The following is a 20244-nucleotide window of genomic DNA, read 5'->3' as shown; positions in this document are numbered from 1 at the left end:
CTCAACTGTATGTAATCAGAGTATTGTTGAGAGTCATGGTGTGTGTATGAATCCTTATGTATGTATGTGCAGGATAAGAGGGAGGTGGTTAATAAGATTAGTAAATGCATGGAGGAGAGGCGTGCTCTTACCAAGATTAGAAGAGCAGTAAGTGTGAAAATAGTGGTACAGGATTGCAAGAGAGGCAGTGTGTGGGCTGGGTAAGTGCACATGTGGTGCTTTTGTTAAGAGTGACCGGGATGGATGAGTGTTACCGGTGTGGTGTGTTGTGGAGAGTTACTGAAGAGGGTTAGAAGGAATGGTCTGCAGTGATCAGTGTGAAATAAGAGGAGAGGATGCGTTGCTTGAGTTTTTGTTGCGAGATGTGCACGTGAAAGGTGTTTAGTGAAAAATAAGGTTTTTTGGGGAATTTATGGATATAGAAAGATAAATAGATATGAATTGTGGGGTGTTTCAGGATTGTTTGGGCCAGGTGATGGGCTGTAGGGAGTGAAAAGTTTGTGAAAAGTAAAATGCCGGCATTTGAGTTATAGAATTAGTGTGTATGTGTGATATAAGTTCATGTCTTAGTAACTTTCCGTCTTCCCCAAGTTGCATTACTCTTTTGCAGATGTCTGTCTTGTGTTGGCGAACGTCCTGTCTGCAGTCAGGCCAGTAGTGCCATGTCGCAGGGTGTGACATCAGGTGAAGAGCCAAATGGAGAGTGTCTGCAGCCAGTACTGGGTGTGCTGTTGCTGTACAAGTGTCGAGCCAGGTGCCACAGCACATGACTCCACCAGTGTAGTGTCTCTAGTCCAGGATGCACTGCTGTGTACGACTTGTATGTCTTTATAAATTTGTGACTATTCTTATTATATATGTGAAATAAATATATAGTTTGCTAACAGTGTGGTATAATAGTGTAAAAATAAATATTTGATAACAATTCATGCATGCCCCAAAGGTAAAAAAAAAAAAACAGGATTGTGCCCTCTAAACTTTTAAGATACCACTTGCACATAGAAGCCCCATCGCAGCGACTCCAGTGTCGGCTGGGATGGGGCTTCTATGTGCAAATGGTATCTTAAACTTAGTTTAGTAGCCAATCCTGACTTTTTTTTTTTTTTTTTACCTTGGGGGCATGACCTGTACTCCCAGAAAGACTTTGCCAAAGATATTATTGACATGGCATAAATAACTATCATTGTTTTTTTTTACCTTGAGGGCATGACCTGTACTCCCAGAAAGACTATTTGCCAAAGATATTATTGACATGGCATAAATAACTATCATTATGTTCAAGATGGTATACTGAATGTTTATTGTTTTAATGTGAATGTTAAGTGAATAAATACACAACAATAATATAAACATGGCACTTTTTTTCCTTATTACTGAAGTGCTGGAATGTACAAAACTTATCCCAAGCCTGAATGAAGGTGGTGGTGGTGGTTGTTGAGTACAGAAGAGAGGGACTTGCTATATTCTTCCTTCCCAGACTGGAGTGGACTGGAGAACTCTTGCAGCAGGGCCTGGGAGCAACAACACTTGCCAATTCTTGTGTCCTTGCGTCAACTTGAGTGACCTTGAGCAACCTCTTCTTTGTGAAACTGCCTGCAGCTCTCGTGCCTCCACAAGTGTTGAAGGTTGCCTGTCGGTCCCGCCATGACTTGAAGGGAATTTTACGTGTTCTTCCTGCTTGAAATTCTTGACACACTCTTCTTACTGCAACTTGACTCTTCCCTGATTGCTTTGTCCCAACGATACTTAATACCTCTTGTGGGGCTTGAAGGTGGTGACGCTCTGCCTCTTTTCCTGGTGAAGCTTGACTCCCTGATTGCAATGGAGTACATTGGGCCTGGCGTGACAACACTGTTTAATAACCAGGTGCTGGTAGAGATTCCTGTGGGCTGTTCATGGGATGATGAAGTGGAAGCTGCACACTTCACACCTACAAGGAAAACAGACCATTAGTTCCTAGATACATGAAGCTTCTTGTATGTGTAGTGATTCCTTGTAATGTGTTTGATAACTGATTCCCTACAAAACTAAGACTACACAAGATATATGATGGGAAAATGGAGGAAGCCTGACAAGCACTGCATGGTATGGGAACTGTGCTGAGATTTAATATGAAATATGGCTAAATTCCATACTGTCATATTCAAGAAACAAAAATTGAAAGAAAGGAAAGCACCGGTTAGAGAAAATCTGAAAAGTATGGCAGTATAACGTTTGAAGCTGAGAAATGCGCGTTTGACAAATACGTCCCTATTATAATTTAAAGGCAAAAATTTGAAGGATGATGCAGAGTAGAAGAAAACACCAGATAGAAGAAATTTGCATGGCATCACATATTTCAATGGCATGACAGTTAATACACAAGTTTGAAAGATGAACCTGATTAAATATTTCTATCTCTGCGCTCATGAAGAACACAAATAAAAAACTTACAATTTGAAAAGAAGAGTCATTTTAAACTTTGATCCGTACCTTTTAAGTTTATTAATTTTATTCATAGTCAGTTTATGGTTCCAGAGAAACAACAATTTCAAATCTAGCCTATCTTTTTGAAACCCACTGTATGATGAACACGTCATATAAGGGAAAGAATTTTGTAGCCAAATACATGAGGAAATATTATACAAGAAAATATTTATCAGATGAATAACAAATTAGGAAAAGAACTATTTGAAATAGGCCAACTTTCAGGTGAACTGGATAAAAAAAAAAAAAAATAAATAAATAAAAAAAATAAATAAATAAGTAGTTTAATAGAACAAAGCAGTATTAGAAAAGTCTAATGCAAATTTAGAATGGAAATGTGTGTGTGTGTGTGTGTGTTTGAGAAGGGGTTATGTCTTTTGAGTGCATGACCATTGTTTTGGCTGCCTGACTAGGTTTTTGAGTGTCACCAGATTTTTGAGTGCATCACCAGTTTTTTGAGTGCATCACCAATTTTTTTGAGTTCATCACCAGTATTTTTGAGTTCACCAATATTTTGAGTGCCACCAGTTTTCTTGTGCCACCAGTTTTTTTTTTTTTTTTTTGAGTGTCATCAGTATTTTCTGCATGAGAGTGCGTGGGTGTGCATACAGCGTTATTAAAGGTAGGTAAGTAGGTAGGTGTGTGTGTGTGTGTGTGTGTGTGTGTGTGTGTGTGTGTGTGTGATAATGAATAAAGGAAAATAATGACCAATCGTAGTTCACAAGCCAACTGCTACTCAGCACAGCGAATAAGCAGAGGGACCACAAAATAGCAGCCACGGACACACCAATCCAACATGATTTTACGTGCTTATATAATATAATCTCAAATTCACTTCCTTAATTATCACCTCAGTAAGCTTAATCAGACGTCAATCACCTGGACAAACAAGCAACCAACTTACCATCTGGTCAGCATACTTCTCTCACCTGACAAGTTAAATCACTTTACCTGCAGTCTAATCACCCTTGCAGCTTATTCCCTCGCTAAATGCTAAACTTCTATAACTTCCCATCTGATCAGCATATTCATCTCTCCCCTGATAAGCTTAACTACTTAAGTGTTGTAATCACCATCTGTTCAACCTAATCACACCTACCAACCTCACCTGGTCAACCTATATCAGCTCAAGCTAATCACATTACCTAACGTGGCTTACCTAATCCCCATACCTGGACAAAACTAACCCAATCACACCTATCCATTCTAATCCTCACGTATTCAACCTAATCATTCGCAATCTCAAGGGTTACACATTAATTCCATGCACTGAGTAATAATCTAATATTCTTATCATTACCATACTCTTACCTTCACTCCTTCACCGCCTCCTTCAGCCCTCCGCCACGAGACCACCGCACTTCGACCTTTCTCCCTCGTTGCGAGTCGTGAAAAGAGCCGAGCGGGGACACCAGGCTGGAGGAATACGAGACAATGATCCCTATTCTGAAACACTTCTGCGCCGCACCTCCACTAAACTGATAAGACTCTAAATGAAGTTGCACAGGTTTTCAAAGATGTTTTAATGGTTCTAGTGACATTAACACGATTTCTATATTATTAACAGGAGAAACGCAATTGAAAACCCGGCTAATCATCTCTGTGGCATTTGAAAAAAAAAAAAAAATATGGTGAGAGAACAAATGAAGCGTTTCAGAATACGTTGCTATATAAATTCTTTTTCTATCACTGGTATTAATTTGTGTGCGTTCGTATGTTTGCTGGCTTGTGTAAGTAAAGTTATTTCATTAAAAATATCGATGTTTTTTAAGTTTGTAATTAACGAGTGTTTGAATGATTGTAGGTCTCTCTCTCTCTCTCTCTCTCTCTCTCTCTCTCTCTCTCTCTCTGACTAAAATATTATACGTATGTAAGATGAACTCCCAAAATATAAGAGTACGATAAGTAAAGTGATTCGGAATTAAAAGAAGTTTCTAACAGGTTATGAATGAGTTCCAGAACAGTGAACGAGACGACACATTGTTTCCTTAATGCATCAAAAGAAGAAGAAAAAAAAAAAACATTATTAAGAAACGTCATATGATCTTAGGAAACTTATTATACTGATCGACTAATGATAATAATAACAGTGAAGGAAGGAAAATAGGAGGAGGAGGAGGAGGAGGAAGAGGAGGAGGAAGTGTAGGTTATAATAATATAGTAGGAAAAACGAGACAGTAAATAGTCATAGGAAGTGAAGGTGGTAGTAGTAGTAGTAGTATTAGCGGTGGTAGTGGTGGTGATTATGGTGGTGGTGGTGATGGTGGTGGTGGTGGTGGTTGTATTAGTAGTAGTAGTAATAGTAGTAGTAGTAGTAGTAGTAGGAGGAGGAGGAGGAAAGGAAAATGAGTCTGGTTTTAATAGTTGCGGTACTTCTCCTCTTTCTTCTCTTCCTGAAATCCACAAACTTTAGACATAAAAATGGCGGCAAGACACTTGGATTTTGCTTCCCCCGCCCTCTCTCTCTCTCTCTCTCTCTCTCTCTCTCTCTCTCTCTCTCTCTCTCTCTCTCTCGTTATATATATATATATATATATATATATATATATATATATATATATATATATATATATATATATATATATATATATATATATATATATATACTCGTATATATATATATATATATATATATATATATATATATATATATATATATATATATATATATATATATATATATATATATATATATATATATATATATATATATACTATAAGGAATATCGGTCCTTCCGTCTGAACAAATGAAGAAAAAAATTAAGATACTGACGAGAAAGAAATAATTGACAGAATAATGGAGGGTGAATGAAATGTTAACATAAACACAGTTTCGTTCAGGAAATCAGTGAACGCCTCAGGACCAAAATTCGCCGCACTTCCTGTCTGCGGCCGACGCGTCAAGACGAGCATGACTGGATGGCTGCCTCGCTATTTTTGGCGCTAAGTGGATGATGCGTCGGTGTGAGCCACTCTCCCATCTCCCTCCCCGCCTCCTGGTCGTGGTATTCTGGGCTGGTCCGCGGAGGGCGCGGGGCCATCCAGGTTTCCATTAAGGGGAGGCATTAACACGGTGCCCAAATTAGCCTCGCTATTCTGTGGAGGAGAAAATAAGCGGCATCGAGTCTTCATTAACATTATTTTTCACGAGATTTGGAGTGCAAATAAAATTAAGCTTGTATTTCAAGTTTTGCCCGAGTTTTGCGTTGTGTCTGGGGAAGGTGATACCACGCCACGCTGTCCCTCCGCCCCGCGCCGCGTGTCACGCAGCGCGGCTCGCCACCCAGCACGACGCTCTTGTGTGCTGCGGGGAAGTGCCTCAGGGTATCAAACATATTAAAAAAGAGATGCCATTGTTTTCCTCCATCATTCTGTACCCTCCTTTTGTTTTCCGTGTTGAATACCTGCATGTGTTGCACCAAAAAATATCTCATAGAAAAAAAAGTCTTGCCTGGAAAATCACTGCGCTGGTTCGTGACTCGCTGTATTTCTGAGCGAGTGTGTGAGTCACTCGGCGTTCTCACGCGACGAACAGCGGCCGACTTCCTGTCTACGGCCGACGCGTCAAGACGAGCATGACTGTTTGGCTGCCTCGTTATTTTTGGCGCTAAGTGGATGATGCATCGGTGTGAGCCACTCTCCCCTCTCCCTCTCCCCTCTCCCTTCGTAAATACCTGATTATTAAGGCGGAGGAGGAGATGTTTAAGAATCGAGTGAGAAATTAACACTATTTGTAAGCGACTGAGGAAAACCATTAGAAGAAACATTACAACAAATTATTCATGGCAGATTCCTCCTCTTCCCCATCAATATTTTACGGCGGCGTAATTGCCTCCCAAACAGTAGGACGAGACTTGCCGGTAAGGAGTGAAGCAGCGCCACCAAGGAACAGGGAAGAGAACCACGAGGCTGCCGTCACCTGCCATCATCTGCTGTCTGCCGCATCCCTCCTGCCTCTTCCTGTGATTGGGGTTGAAGGATCTTGTTTCTTCCACAACAAAAAAAGTAGTCAAGATTAAAATAAAAACCGAATAAAGTTATTTGGCGAGGAGTTAAGGCAGCGAGAGGAGGAGGAGGAGGAGGAAAGGAAGAAGAAGGTTTGCCAGTTGAAATTAAGCAGGATAGTTGAAATTAAGCAGGATAGAAGAGTGTAAGATAAGGGACCCCTTTGACTCCTATATGTTCCTAAATCACAGCAAAACTCCCTTAACACACACACACACACACACACACACACACACACACACACACACACACACAGCCTTCCCCAGCTCTCCCATGCCCACACAGGTCTGTGCATGCCTTGGACACAGAGAAGGGCACCATCAATGTGGACACCATCTCTACCATCCTGAGAATGACAGGTGGCAGGGTGAGATAAGGAGATAGATAGATATATATACATACTTTCGTTCATTCATTCATTTCATTTTCATTCACTCCTCCTCCTCCTCCTCCTCCTCCTCCTCCTCCTCCTTCTCCTTGTGCAGGCTCTGGTGCACTCTAGTTTGAGGAGTTCTTTGGCCGCCAAGTTCCTTATTGAAGGCGATGAGGAGTCGCTGGAGGAGGTGAAGGAAATTTTCTGTATCTATGACAAGCAAGGTAAGGATTCGCCGTTCATCTTTGACCCGTGTTTGGAAACCCTTCACTCTCTCACCACTGTTTTCCAAGACTACAGAGGTGATCAGCTGGGTTGTCATGACTTTCTGCTGCTGCATCATTTCACACCCACACACACCACCCCTCACCCCTCACCCCTCACCCCTCACCCATATTTAAACCTTAGAAAACAACTGTAAATTGAGGGAGTTAGTGGAAACAGAAGAGAGAGGGAGGAAGAGAGGAAGAGGAAGAGAAGATACTGTTACTCCTTGCATAATGGAGACTAAGAGAAGGAGAGGGAGGAGATAGGTGGAGGAAAAAAAAAAGAGGAATGGGGGAGGGGTGTACCAGGCACCTCACATCATGTAACAATAGTGAAAATAAAAGGGAGGAGGTAGAGGGCGGTGCACCTCACACAAGTCCAGAGAAGCAAGGGGACGCCATCACACAATCCGTCACCACCACCACACCACAGCAACGGGTGGTGAGTGTATTACTATAACAACAATGAAAGTTGAGAGGTTAGTGTCAATATTCATCCTGTGCTAACACCACCACTAGTCTGTCATCACAAAATCCCCATCACTCACCACAAACACACCACCATTCACCACAAACACACCATCACTCACCACAAACACACCATCACTCACCACAAACACACCACAATTCACCACAATCACTCAGAGCTGGAAAAACACACATTTAAAAAAACCCAACTTTTTTTTTTATTATTTTGGGAGGTTTATTGATTTTTGTTTATTCTTCATATTTTTATGTAAATCAGTTTAAATAAGGAATTAAAAAGTAATCTAAAATAAAACAAAAGGTATGAAGTGTTTTTTTTTATGTAGGAGGGGGACTGGCCAACAGCAAAAAAATAAATAAATAAATAGATAAATAAATAAATAAGTAAATAAATAAATAAATAAAAAAAATATATATATATATATATATATATATATATATATATATATATATATATATATATATATATATATATATATATATATATATATATATATATATATATATAATAAAAAAAACTTCCAGCAAGAAGGAAAGGTAGATGTTGACAGACAGAGCTGAAAGAGTTTGACTAGGCAAGGTGCAAGCACGGAGGCACAGTTTCAGAGAACAATAGGAGGGACCCCATCAGGTCTATAAGCCTTCCGAGGGTTTAGGCCAGCGAGGGCATGGAAAACATCATTGCGAAGAATTTTAATACGTGGTATGAAGTAGTCAGAGGGTGGAGGAGAGGGAGGAACAAGCCCAGAATCATCCAAGGTAGAGTTTTTAGCAAAGGTTTGAGCAAAGAGTTCAGCTTTAGAAATAGATGTGATAGCAGTGGTGCCATCTGGTTGAAATAAAGGAGGGAAAGAAGAAGAAGCAAAGTTATTGGAGATATTTTTGGCTAGATGCCAGAAGTCACGAGGGAAGTTAGATCTTGAAAGGTTTTGACATTTTCTGTTAATGAAGGAGTTTTTGGCTAGTTGGAGAACAGACTTGGCATGGTTCCGGGCAGAAATATAAAGTGCATGAGATTCTGGTGATGGAAGGCTTAAGTACCTTTTGTGGGCCACCTCTCTATCATGTATAGCACGAGAACAAGCTGTGTTGAACCAAGGTTTAGAAGGTTTAGGTCGAGAAAAAAGAGTGAGGAATGTATGCCTCCATGCCAGACACTATCACCTCTGTTATGCGCTCAGCACACAAAGACGGGTCTCTGACACGGAAGCAGTAGTCATTCCAAGGAAAATCAGCAAAATACCTCCTCAGGTCCCCCCAACTAGCAGAGGCAAAACGCCAGAGGCACCTTCGCTTAGGGGGATCCTGAAGAGGGATTGGAGCGATAGGACAAGATACAGAGATGAGATTGTGATCAGAGGAGCCCAACGGAGACGAAAGGGTGACAGTATAAGCAGAAGGATTAGAGGTCAGGAAAATGTCAAGAATGTTGGGCGTATCTCCAAGACGGTCAGGAATATGAGTAGGGTGTTGCACCAATTGCTCTAGGTCGTGGAGGATAGCAAAGTTGAAGGCTAGTTCACCAGGATGGTCAGTGAAGGGAGAGGAAAGCCAAAGCTGGTGGTGAACACTGAAGTCTCCAAGAATGGAGATCTCTGCATAAGGGATAAGAGTCAGAATGTGCTCCACTTTGGAAGTTAAGTAGTCAAAGAATTTCTTATAGTCAAAGAAGTTAAGTGAGAGGTATACAGCTCAGATAAATTTAGTTTGAGAGTGACTCTGTAGTTGTAGCCAGATGGTGGAAAACTCACTCAAGAGCATGGGCACGAGAGCACATCAAATCATTGCGCACATAAATGCAGCATCCAGCTTTGGATAAAAAATGAGGATAAAGAAAGTAGGAGGGAACAGAAAAGGGGCTACTGTCAGTTGCCTCAGACACCTGAGTTTCAGTGAGGAAAAAAAGATGAGGTTTAGAAGAGGAGAGGTGGTGTTCTACAGATTGAAAACTAGATCTTAGACCACGAATGTTGCAGAAGTTAATGAAGAAAAAGATGAGGGGGATGTCAAGACACTTAGGGTTGTTGTCAGAAGAGCACTCTGACATGGGGACATTTGTGGTCCCCTCCCCAGATGGGGACTCTGAGGCTGGTGTAGGAGTCACCATGAATTTTGAAATTATGAGTGAAAGGCGTGTGTGTGTGTGTGTGTGTGTGTGTGTGTGTGTGTGTGTGTGTGTGTGTGTGTGTGTGTGTGTGTGTGTGTGTGTGTGTGTGTGTGTGTGTGTGTGTGTGTGTGCGCGTGTGTTATTAGGTGCTTGTAGTTTTGTGTGGAGGAAGAGAGTTGTCTTTAGAGGGCAGGCTGTGACTGCCCCCTTGTGTTGTGAGACACAAAGGGAAACGTTCAGTGAGGTCACAGCTGGGTTTAATGATAAGTTCACAGCACCCCCTGAACAGTGCTTTAGACCTCACTGGGAATAATTATCATTTTGGCAGGTGCCTACTGCCTCCTCCAGTAAGTATGGTACTCTATTTCCTGACATCAAAGGCACCCTCCCTCTCTCTCTATACCATACTGACAATTACACATAGGGTGGCCTGGACAAAGCCCCCCCCACACAAACATACACACACATACACACACACACACACACATACATACATACACGTACATCATTCAAACTTTTAGCAATAATAATAATAATAATAATAATAATAATAATAATAATAATAATAATAATAATAATAATAATAATAATAATCTATTTATCTACATATGTACCATGCCAGCAATCTCACACAGACTAACTCACACACACACACTAAATAACAGACCAAAACTATGTCAAAAGATAATAAAAAGACAAATGGGCCAATTTTTTGGAAGATAATTAAATTCTTACAAACTGTCAAATTGATTTTATAAAGGGGAGAAGTTGTCTCACCAATGCGTTGTGCTATTATTGAAGAGTGATTCATATAATACAGGAGAGAGAGAGAGAGAGAGAGAGAGAGAGAGAGAGAGAGAGAGAGAGAGAGAGAGAGAGAGAGAGAGAGAGAGAGAGAGAGAGAGAGAGAGAGAGAGAGAGAATGGTTGAGCAGACTGCATTTACCTCCACATTTAAGCAAGTTGGTGCTATTTAATGGTCAAGCTTTGGTTGGCATTCCCTCCAGAGACTAAAGATGTACTGAGTGAAAACTTTGTCATTAGGTTTTCTTGGTGTGGTTTAAACAAAGGCAGGACTAATGCATGGGTAAATGAACCATTATTTATGTAGGATCTTGAGGTGCACCACGGCAACATTGAAGCCCCAACAGGCCGAGGTTTGTAGCTGATATCAGAGTCCTCAGTTGACTGTTTACAGGAAGAGTGTGGCAACAACCTCAGACTGACAGACAGGTGAGATGCTGATGGTCAAGTAAATCAGCTGCCTCATTTTTAGCAATGCCTGCATGAGTGGAGCCTAACTGTGTATCTTTTCCATGCTAACAAGGCAAAATTACCACTTATGACCTGGAGTAACAAGGGGATAGACTAATAAAGATGCTGGAGGTGACTCAGAATGTGAGCTAATGAGAGAGAGAGAGAGAGAGAGAGAGAGAGAGAGAGAGAGAGAGAGAGAGAGAGAGAGAGAGAGAGAGAGAGAGAGAGAGAGAGAGAGAGAGATTTAATAAACATCTCAGATCTTTGGGTACCATAAACATACCCAGATCTTTGGGTAGGTCTCATTCCTACCCAAAGATCTGAGCTCTTTCCGTAGGTGGAAGAAAGAAAACACACACACACACACACACACACACACACACACACACACACACACACACACACACACACACACACACACACACACAGTTCATAATATCCCTCCAGATCCACCCAACATTGCTGGATAAAAACATCCCTGACCAGGATTTCTACCTTCTCTTACAATTCCACGTTTGAAATGTTGGCACATGACGTGGCATTTGATACGAAGGTAGGCAAGAACTAACCTATCTAAAGCACTCCTAGTACTGTAGTGCACATGACCTCTGAGTGCCTCCCAAGTTGTTCCATGACTGGCTAGCATTTTGAGCACAGGGAGGGAGACACAAGCAAGTCTTGTGTAGCCACAATATACTGTATATGGTGAGACACTATCATTTTTTCCCTAATTGTACTTTTAGTTTGCAGCTTTACAATAACATCTTCATTTAAATATATTCTGTCATCAGATCTTATAATTCAATACACTGTACTTATTAAAATAAATATTCGTTCAAAGAGGATGCTATGATTTATCTTCGACCCGCTCGGTCCGGCAATGATGGTGCTCTACGGATCGTCGCGCATCAAGACGCTCGGCGTTGTCGGAGTGACAGAGAAAGCAGGTGAAAACAAAAGGCAACTGAATGTCAGCTTATGCACATGTCTGAATGGCTGGTGAGTGCTACTGCTCTGCTGGTCAGCCCCCAGCTCTGCCTTGCCTTCCCTACCCAACAATATCCTTCCCAGCTGTAGCATTAACACTCAAAGGCAAGACAACATAGGACTGCAGTGACTGCCTGCATTGTGGTTCATTTACCTACACTACAACATCAAAAGCTACACTCAAATTATCTTTTACATAGATTTATACTAACTCCTTCCCTACATGGTGGTGCATCCTGATATTTAAAATGGACTGTGAAGCAGCACAGTTAAATCAGAATGTAGTTCAAACTTTTAAAATGTGTAAGTTGTTCTCAGACATCACCTTGCCTCTTCATTAAAGAAAGAAGAAAAAAAGTATGGAGGAGGAAGACAAATTCATAATAAGTAGGTACAAGAATTAACTTAACTAGCAAATATGAATTATTAGTTCAACCTCTAACAAACCTTTACAAAAACAGCACAACTCCAGTTCCCAGCCACAACTGGTTGGCTGACATAAGAAATTTATAACTTATTGTAAACATTTACAAGAAAGCAACAAAGCAAAGACACGTTTACTTGACGTTAGCCAAAAGCCGAATGTTGTCCAAACACGATTCACGTCATAACGTCAGCAAACGTCACCCTTCCATCCACCGCAAGAGAACAACAAGTTACGAGCGGCTCTGACAACAAGAGATGCAGCAAGTGCACGTGCACGTGTACTCGCAGAGTACATGTGTCACATTTTCAGTCCATACCAAAATTTGTAATTAATGTGTAACATTTGGAAGGCAACCGTGCAGAATGAATCGGACAGGTGCAACAAACGACAGCGTGGTGAAAGGGTGACCAGAGCCTTCCAGCAGCCTCCCTGAGCCTCACCTTGCAGTCTGCTGTGAGGCAAGAGAATGCCCCACTGTCCTCCTCAAAGCGGATCATCGTGTGTTCACGTTCCGGGCCTGCCGGGAAGTAACATTAAGTGCACGTCAGATTTGCAATGGGGGGCTCAAATTGACTTACTTATACTAATACTTCTATTGCTATTACTATTATCATTGTTTATATTGCTTCTTGTCACATCCGTGCTCTTAATAACTTAATTTCATGCTTTCAGATTCTGCTTCCAGACCAACCTTCATTCTACTTTCCGGCAGATCTGTAGTGAAAATGTTCAAAATCTGATGAAAAAAAAAAAAAAGTGAAGACAATTGTAAAAGCCTATAGATAAGCTAAATATTAATAGATTTTAAAAAAGGGGAGTAAATGCTTATGTGGTGAGGTGTGTGGTGAGGTGGAGTGTGTGGGTGGAGTTTGGTGTGCTCTTCACGGAATGAAGACAGGCAGCAACACACCTTCATTGTGTTGTGGTGCCACGTCTTGATGTGGTCACCACTGCCAGCTTCCATCCTCATTATCCTACTGAAGGCCACACCCAGCAACTCCTTACGCTGTAACAACGTGTAATGTAAATAATGAAGGCCACTTGCAACGAGGGAGCTACAGTGCTACCACAACACACTTCATGACAGGCAGAACAAGGAGAACAGGTGGACATCCTACATCTTTAGCTTAGAATACGGTTGCATCTCTCTCTCTCTCTCTCTCTCTCTCTCTCTCTCTCTCTCTCTCTCTCTCTCTCTCTCCGCACCGGCACTGGCCTGAAGGGTACGCTGCACACCTTACACGAGGAAGAGACACAATTTCAGGTCTGCTTCTTTCATTAATCACACACACAGACATAACTCTTTTTTATTATTACTTTGTGAAAACTGAGAATATGTTTAATTAAACATATGGACTCCAAATTGCATCAATGTTTGTTTCTTAGGTCAACTTAAAAAACTGATTGCAAATATAAAATTTTCTTTTTCAATTATCAAAAACAAACAGTCAAAGAGCACTGATAATTTAATAGTGCACTATGAGCTTAAAGTGATGCAAGATCACTAAGATTCAGCCAAGCAATGGATTACAGGTTATATTACAACTGCAGTGTGATAAGATTTATCTTTACACATCAAACTCTTTATGATTTTCACAAAAAAATCAACAAAGTGCAATGGAGGGATCTGAATGATTTCAACACTTGATATCACATTACTCAGCGTGGTGTCCTGAACCAGAACATTTCAAACAAAATGACATTTGTGCAAAATGACGACAATCATATCAACAGTAAATATGCATTTTCTTCACAAAAACAGTGCTTAATGTGCTACCGACAATTAAATACAGCAAACGCGGCGAGAGCAGTGCCGTGCGGAAGGCTTCGGAACACCAAGAATTAGTGAATGCACAACATCCTGCTTGTCGGGGTTTACGTGCCGAAAGGAGCACAAAGCATAAGGCGCGTCTTTCCGTGTCAAGATGAATACGAACAATTACTGTTCAAAATTTCAAATCGGAATAAGGTCATTTCAAATAAAAGGAATATATAAAACAATATATGAATACATCTTTTAAGTTGTATCATCTCAATACCTGGGATAAACAGCAAGGAACACAAAGGAAGGTTGCTTTTCACATCAAGTGAAGTGAGTCTAAGTGAGCCTGAAAAGGCCAACACTCAAATCTACAATCACAGCTCTTGCCAATGTTAAAAACAAGAAGAAGAAGAAGAAAAAGGAGAGAGAGAGAGAGAGAGAGAGAGAGAGAGAGAGAGAGAGAGAGAGAGAGAGAGAGAGAGAGAGAGAGAGATCTTTCCCCTGGCCTTCGAAGTGCTAAGGTCAAGCCACCTCTCACCCAAGAATCTTCACTTCCTCTTCCTCATCTTTCTCCTCGACTCAAGATGGAGGGAGATGTACGGCCGCCGATTGACTAAGGCAAAGACACACAGTGGCCATTGATATCACTAGTGTGTATGTGTGTGTGTGTGTGTGTGTGTGTGTGTGTGTGTGTGTGTGTTAAGGAATGGGACACCTGTACACACACACACACACACACACACACACACACACACACACACACACACACACACACACACAACATGACTATCACCAGATCCTAAAAAAAAAAAAAAAAAAACATACAAAAGCGAGCTTTTCAAAATTTGTTAACCCCAAATTTATATGCAGATTTCGGCGTTAAATCGTTAACCAATTGCGATATTTTATAGTGCAGCGAAGTTTCATCGGCCGGGGAGAGGGTGGGAGAGGGGAGGCTGGGAAAGAGGATAAATCGGAAGGGCGAGAGGGAGAGGGGAGAGGGAAGGGCAAAGAGGAATGGTCTGCAGGTGGAGGGAGGGAGGGAGGGAGGGCGAGAAAAACAGTGTGTGGGCAGCGTATGAAAGGCGGAGAGAGAGAGAGAGAGAGAGAGAGAGAGAGAGAGAGAGAGAGAGAGAGAGAGAGAGAGAGAGAGAGAGAGAGAGAGAGATCAGGAGTACAAGAGAGGTATAGGGAGGGGTGGAGGGAGAGAATAGAGGCATGGAGGTGAGAAGGATATGGACTATGGGGGAGGGAGAGCAAGGAGAGGAGAGGAGAGTGGAGGTTGGGGAGGAGGGAGGCCTGGGAAAGAGGAGAGGAGGTTGGGGGTTGTTGAGGAGGGAAGGGAGTGAGGAGCTGCCCGGACGACTGGTCAAAAATTATCACAACCAAAAATTAGTAGATTGTGTAATGCTGTCTGTGTGTGCGTGTGTGCGTGCGTGCGTGCGCGTGCGTGCGTGCGTGCGTGCGTGCGTGCGTGCGTGCGTGCGCGCGCGCGCTCATACCAAATACAAACGAGATCACTCACCTGATGTGTTTTATCATCCGCCCCCATCACCCGGTCACCCGCACCCTGCCCTCCCTCCCCACATCCCGGCCCCACACATCCCGCCCACGCACCCCGCCTGACCCACCACACCACCAACACCACCACCACCACTACTGGTTACACTGTCAAAATTATAGGCATTCACTAATACTTGCATCTGACGGGCCGCTCACTTCATTCTCCTCATCACGTTCTCTTGTGTTGATGAGACCGCGCCTCAGCCTCAGGTCCAGCCGCGGGACAAGCGCTCCTCGCCTGGGAAGTTGTGCCACACGCCCATACGTCCACGGCACGCCACTGTGCTTACTGATTCCGGCCCTTTAATTCTGCCACCTGGTAACTGTCACTAGGGATGCTCTCGCTCCCTGATTGGTTCATGTATTCCCGTTTTTTTTTTTTTAATTTGGGCAGCAAATTGGCTCTTACCAAAATCTATATTTAGTAATAAGACACTAGGTTATTCTGACCTTCATAACCTGATGTCTTATATATAAAATTTTGACGGAAGGATATAATTTATCTGCATCACATTTTAAAGAAAACGGAAACACTGAGGCCAATCGGTCAGTAGCAGTGTTACCATGCTCGCGTGTCCTCAGCTGGCAAAACTGAGGAGCGTTCATATCGAAATTGAGTGGCGAAGCTTCATTTGCTCTGAATCGTGACTGTATGAATATGTATCTGAGATTTGTGGTCGTAATAAGAAACGGGTGTGAGAATGACAATGCAAAGATTTAATGGCCGCTGCAATTTGAAAAAGGGATACAGTCAGGTGCGGGTTTGGTTGAAGTGGAGTGAAGGTGGGTGATGCATTCATTGCCTCATTGCCTCACCGCCTCCCTGCCTTGCGTCACTGCCACGGCCAAAAAAAAAACATTGTTGCTCTGCTAGAATGATCGACAAGTGGCACCGGTAACTGTGTTAGAGGCCTCGCTGAGGGATTCCTCACTGACAGAGGCACGCCCCTGGCCTGACGGGTCACTGGCAGGGTAACAGCGTTGGTCTCTGCTCTGCCAAGGACATGGGGCAGTCTCATTCTCCCAGGGGGCGAGGGGCAGCCCTGACTTGATTCCAGAGGCAGGTGTGGCCCTCTTGTTTCCCTTTTATCTCCTTGGCACTGAGGTCCGATGGTTAAACGGTTTGGTATTTCAATTATCTTTAACAGTAACAGTGGAAGTCATTACTATTTTAAAAGGTGTTTTCAAGATTCTAGTGATAATTTAACAAAGATCGTCATTGAGAGAGCCACCCATGAGAATCTGACTAATCATCTCTGTAGCCTTTGGAAAAATAACCCTTATGAGAAAACTCAGGGTTTAGAAATACGTGGCTATAACATCGAGATAAAGTGGCCTCCTTTGTTTTTCCTTCCCTCCCATCCTTCCACCAAGTCTAAGGGAGGCTCAGCAAGGCACCTCCTCCTCTCCTCCGTGGCTCTAAATTAATAGTGTTATTCCCACACACACACTCCCGCCTCCCCTCTTTACAGGCTGGTTGCAATTTACAGGCTTTTTGTAACATTCCTTCCCTGCCTCCAGAATGTAAGCAGACCTGCTCGATGGCTCTAATTTGCGTGCCCTTGCTGAGGTCACGACGGTGAGCAGGGAACGGCGTGTGTCTGTGTGTGTGCCCTGTATGTTGGCTGTCCTGTCTTTGTCAGATGTACCGCGCTCCGGGACAAGAGAAAACAAGGAAATGAGAAGACGGAAAGACGAGAAGACAAGGAGAAGAGAAGACGAGGAGACGAGGAGATGGAGAGACGAGAAGACGAGAAGACGAGGAGACGAGAAGATGAGAAGACACAGGTGAAAGAAAAAAGAAAAAAACTGTGGTGTAATGTATGAGATCTGGAAGGTGTGTATGTGTGTGTGTGTAACGAGGACCACAGGAGTAGATGAGAAGCGGTTCATATGAGGGAATGAAGCATCGCTTCCTACATCGATCACACACACACACACAAACACACACACACCATGGGGATCTGATGCTTGAATAGTCCTCGTGATCAAGGCTCGTGAGAAGGTGTGTGTGTGTGAGTGTGTGTGGGTGGGTGGGTGGGTGCGTAGGTGCGTGAAGGGAGTGCAGGAGGGTGGGACAGAGAGAGAGAGGGAGAGAGAGAGGCACCACCACGTTCGGCTCCTTCCGCTGCGGCCCGATCGAGTAATTAGCCAGCAGGGGTTAATAACGACCGCTGAATAGGATGCGCCCTTCCTCACCCTGGGCCGGAATATTGGCTCCACCGCGCCCCTCGAGCTACGCCAGGCGGGGGAGGGCAGGAGGAGGGTGAGGGCGGCGCGGGAAGTGTCACCTCTTTGGAATTATTAGTAACTGTCTTGTTCTCGTATTTACTTGGATCTAATTGTTTATCTGTGTCTGTATTCGTATATTTGGATCAGCTTCTTTGTTTCTATTCGTCTGTTTGTTTGTTTTTTATCTCCTATTGATCTATCTGTGATTTTCATAATTGTATTTATCTGCTGTTTCGAGCTACATGTCTGTCTATTCGTCTGTTTGCAGTTCATATATCTGTATGCATCTCTGTATTTCAGTCTACCTGTTTATTCATCTACCTATCTATCTATCTATTTATCTATCTATCTACATATGAAATCATCTTATCTTTCTTCTTTCGTCTCAAAACACACACACACACACACACACACACACACACACACACACACACCTGCAGCAGGGAGGGAAGGAGAGAGGGGGACAGGGAGGTGGCGCCGCTACCTGGGCCCATAAATCACCTTATTTTATTCGCTGCGTCAACTCGCCTCTCCTCGTTTATAATATATTTTTACTTCAAATGCAAATATATGTGATAACCACAGCGCGCCGACACACACACACACACACACACACACACACACACGGCGGCAATAATATGACCTGCTCCATTACATTCTTCCTTCCTCCACTGAAGACATTCTCGTGAAATCAAAAGTCACAGCAGCAAAATGCCTAAATACTCGTATATGTCCAGGAGAGAGAGAGAGAGAGAGAGAGAGAGAGAGAGAGAGAGAGAGAGAGAGAGAGAGAGAGAGAGAGAGAGAGAGAGAGAGCGGGGGGGTGAGGAAGGAGAAAGAAACTAAGAGAAACTAATAACTAGAAGATCGAGTTCCTTTTTTTTAATAATATACAAATTTATGGATGGGAATGATAGGTGGATATAGGTAAGCATGTTTGGGACAGGGACTACAACGTGTAGGCCTAATGGCTTCTTGCAGTTTCCTTCATTTTCTTATGTCCTTATGAAACCTACACATAACGCAGCCGTGGTGGGCGTCAGGAGGCCTCGTCGCTATACATAAGCTGCTTCGCTAATTAACCACTGTAAGCTCGAAAGTCGCACAGCACACTGGTTCCACTAATAGCGTAATGCACAATAATGATAGGAGGGAATGGAGAGATGCTTTAAATCGTCACAATCAGGCGAGGAGCTGCAAGGGAAAGGAGTCTGATGTGTCGAGAGTAGCATCTTATTTCAGTGTAGCATTTCACCACCAGATGAAAGAGACCTTAACCCATTCGTTGCTAGACACAGTGCTTCCTACAATGCTACAATGCTCACCTACAGCTTTTTTACGCACTTGATTCTCGTACTACCTTCTTTTAAATATTTATTTACCCTAGAAAGAACAAAATTTATTTTCTCCTTTTTTTTCAGTGTTCTCTGCAAACATATCTTTTACAGTCCCCTGAAGGGTTAAGGACAACCAAAGCAGTGAAAATGTTGTAAGATATTCTAAATACTACTCAACCACGGGAGGAGGAATAGAAGCGGAAAACAAGAATGAACGAGAGGTTGTTGCAAGTGTACACTGCAGAAGGAAATAGAAGGGAAAAGAACAAGGAGAGAGAGAGAGAGAGAGAGAGAGAGAGAGAGAGGAGAGAGAGAGAGAGAGAGAGAGAGAGAGAGAGAGAGAGAGAGAGAGAGGAGAGAGAGAGAAGGGGGAAGGGGGGAAGGGTGGAGCATGGCAGGAGGAGTAGGAAGAGAGAGAGAGAGAGACGTGAGAATAGGCCGGGAGGAGAAGATACACTTACAACAGATAGAGAACAGATGAAGGAAATAACGAGAAGAATTAACGAGGGAGAGAAGAGGAGGATGGACGAGGGTGGGAGGGCGTGAGGCAGGGCGGGAAGAGATGGAAGTAATGCAGAGAGGAAAGAGGAAGCTCTGGAAGCTCAGGGAAGGGTGGTAATGGCCTCGAGAGATCAGCTACAATGGTTCCTTTCCCTGACCTGAGGGAGGAGCGCGGCCCGCGGCACTCAGGCATTGCAGGTTACGTGGGCGTGAGGCAATCTAGGCATACCTGGAGCTAATCTCTTGACGGAGGTGCTGGAAGGAGTTTCCTATATTGATGATAAACTAAGCATTTATTTCTACAAGGAGGCAGGTATATATGTAAATTATTGTTTTTGTATTACGAAACAGCTGTGTGAAAAGAATTAAGTCGAAAATCTGCGGATACCAGGAGCTAATCTCTTGACGGAGGCGCTGAAGGAGTTCCTTATGTTGTTGATAAATATGGTACCGCCTAAATTAACCATTGTTTTCGA

At 42.8% G+C, this 20244-nt stretch overlaps 1 long non-coding RNA gene across 15 annotated transcripts in view; it reads right to left on the bottom strand.

Moving 5' to 3' along the window:
* Nucleotides 1–1271: 1271 nt before the first annotated feature.
* The window catches only part of LOC135099490 (uncharacterized), a 38838-nt gene continuing 19865 nt past the window's right edge, over nucleotides 1272–20244 (bottom strand). For 2 of the 15 annotated variants that reach the window (XR_010268024.1, XR_010268023.1), the window contains 2 exons: nucleotides 3778–3882; nucleotides 1272–1930 (listed from right to left, as the gene is read on the bottom strand). This is a non-coding gene — a long non-coding RNA (uncharacterized LOC135099490). Of the gene's footprint in view, nucleotides 1931–3777; nucleotides 4959–5345; nucleotides 5365–6324; nucleotides 6455–12813; nucleotides 12891–13283; nucleotides 13380–15854; nucleotides 15874–20244 lie in introns of those variants that run through there. The other 13 variants (XR_010268013.1, XR_010268017.1, XR_010268015.1 and 10 more) reach the window with 13 other exon arrangements.

Source organism: Scylla paramamosain, unplaced genomic scaffold, assembly GCF_035594125.1.
Source record: "Scylla paramamosain isolate STU-SP2022 unplaced genomic scaffold, ASM3559412v1 Contig134, whole genome shotgun sequence".
Lineage (NCBI taxonomy): Eukaryota > Metazoa > Arthropoda > Malacostraca > Decapoda > Portunidae > Scylla > Scylla paramamosain.
Note: the sequence above shows the minus strand (reverse complement) of the source record. Positions and strands in the feature narration are given on the sequence as shown.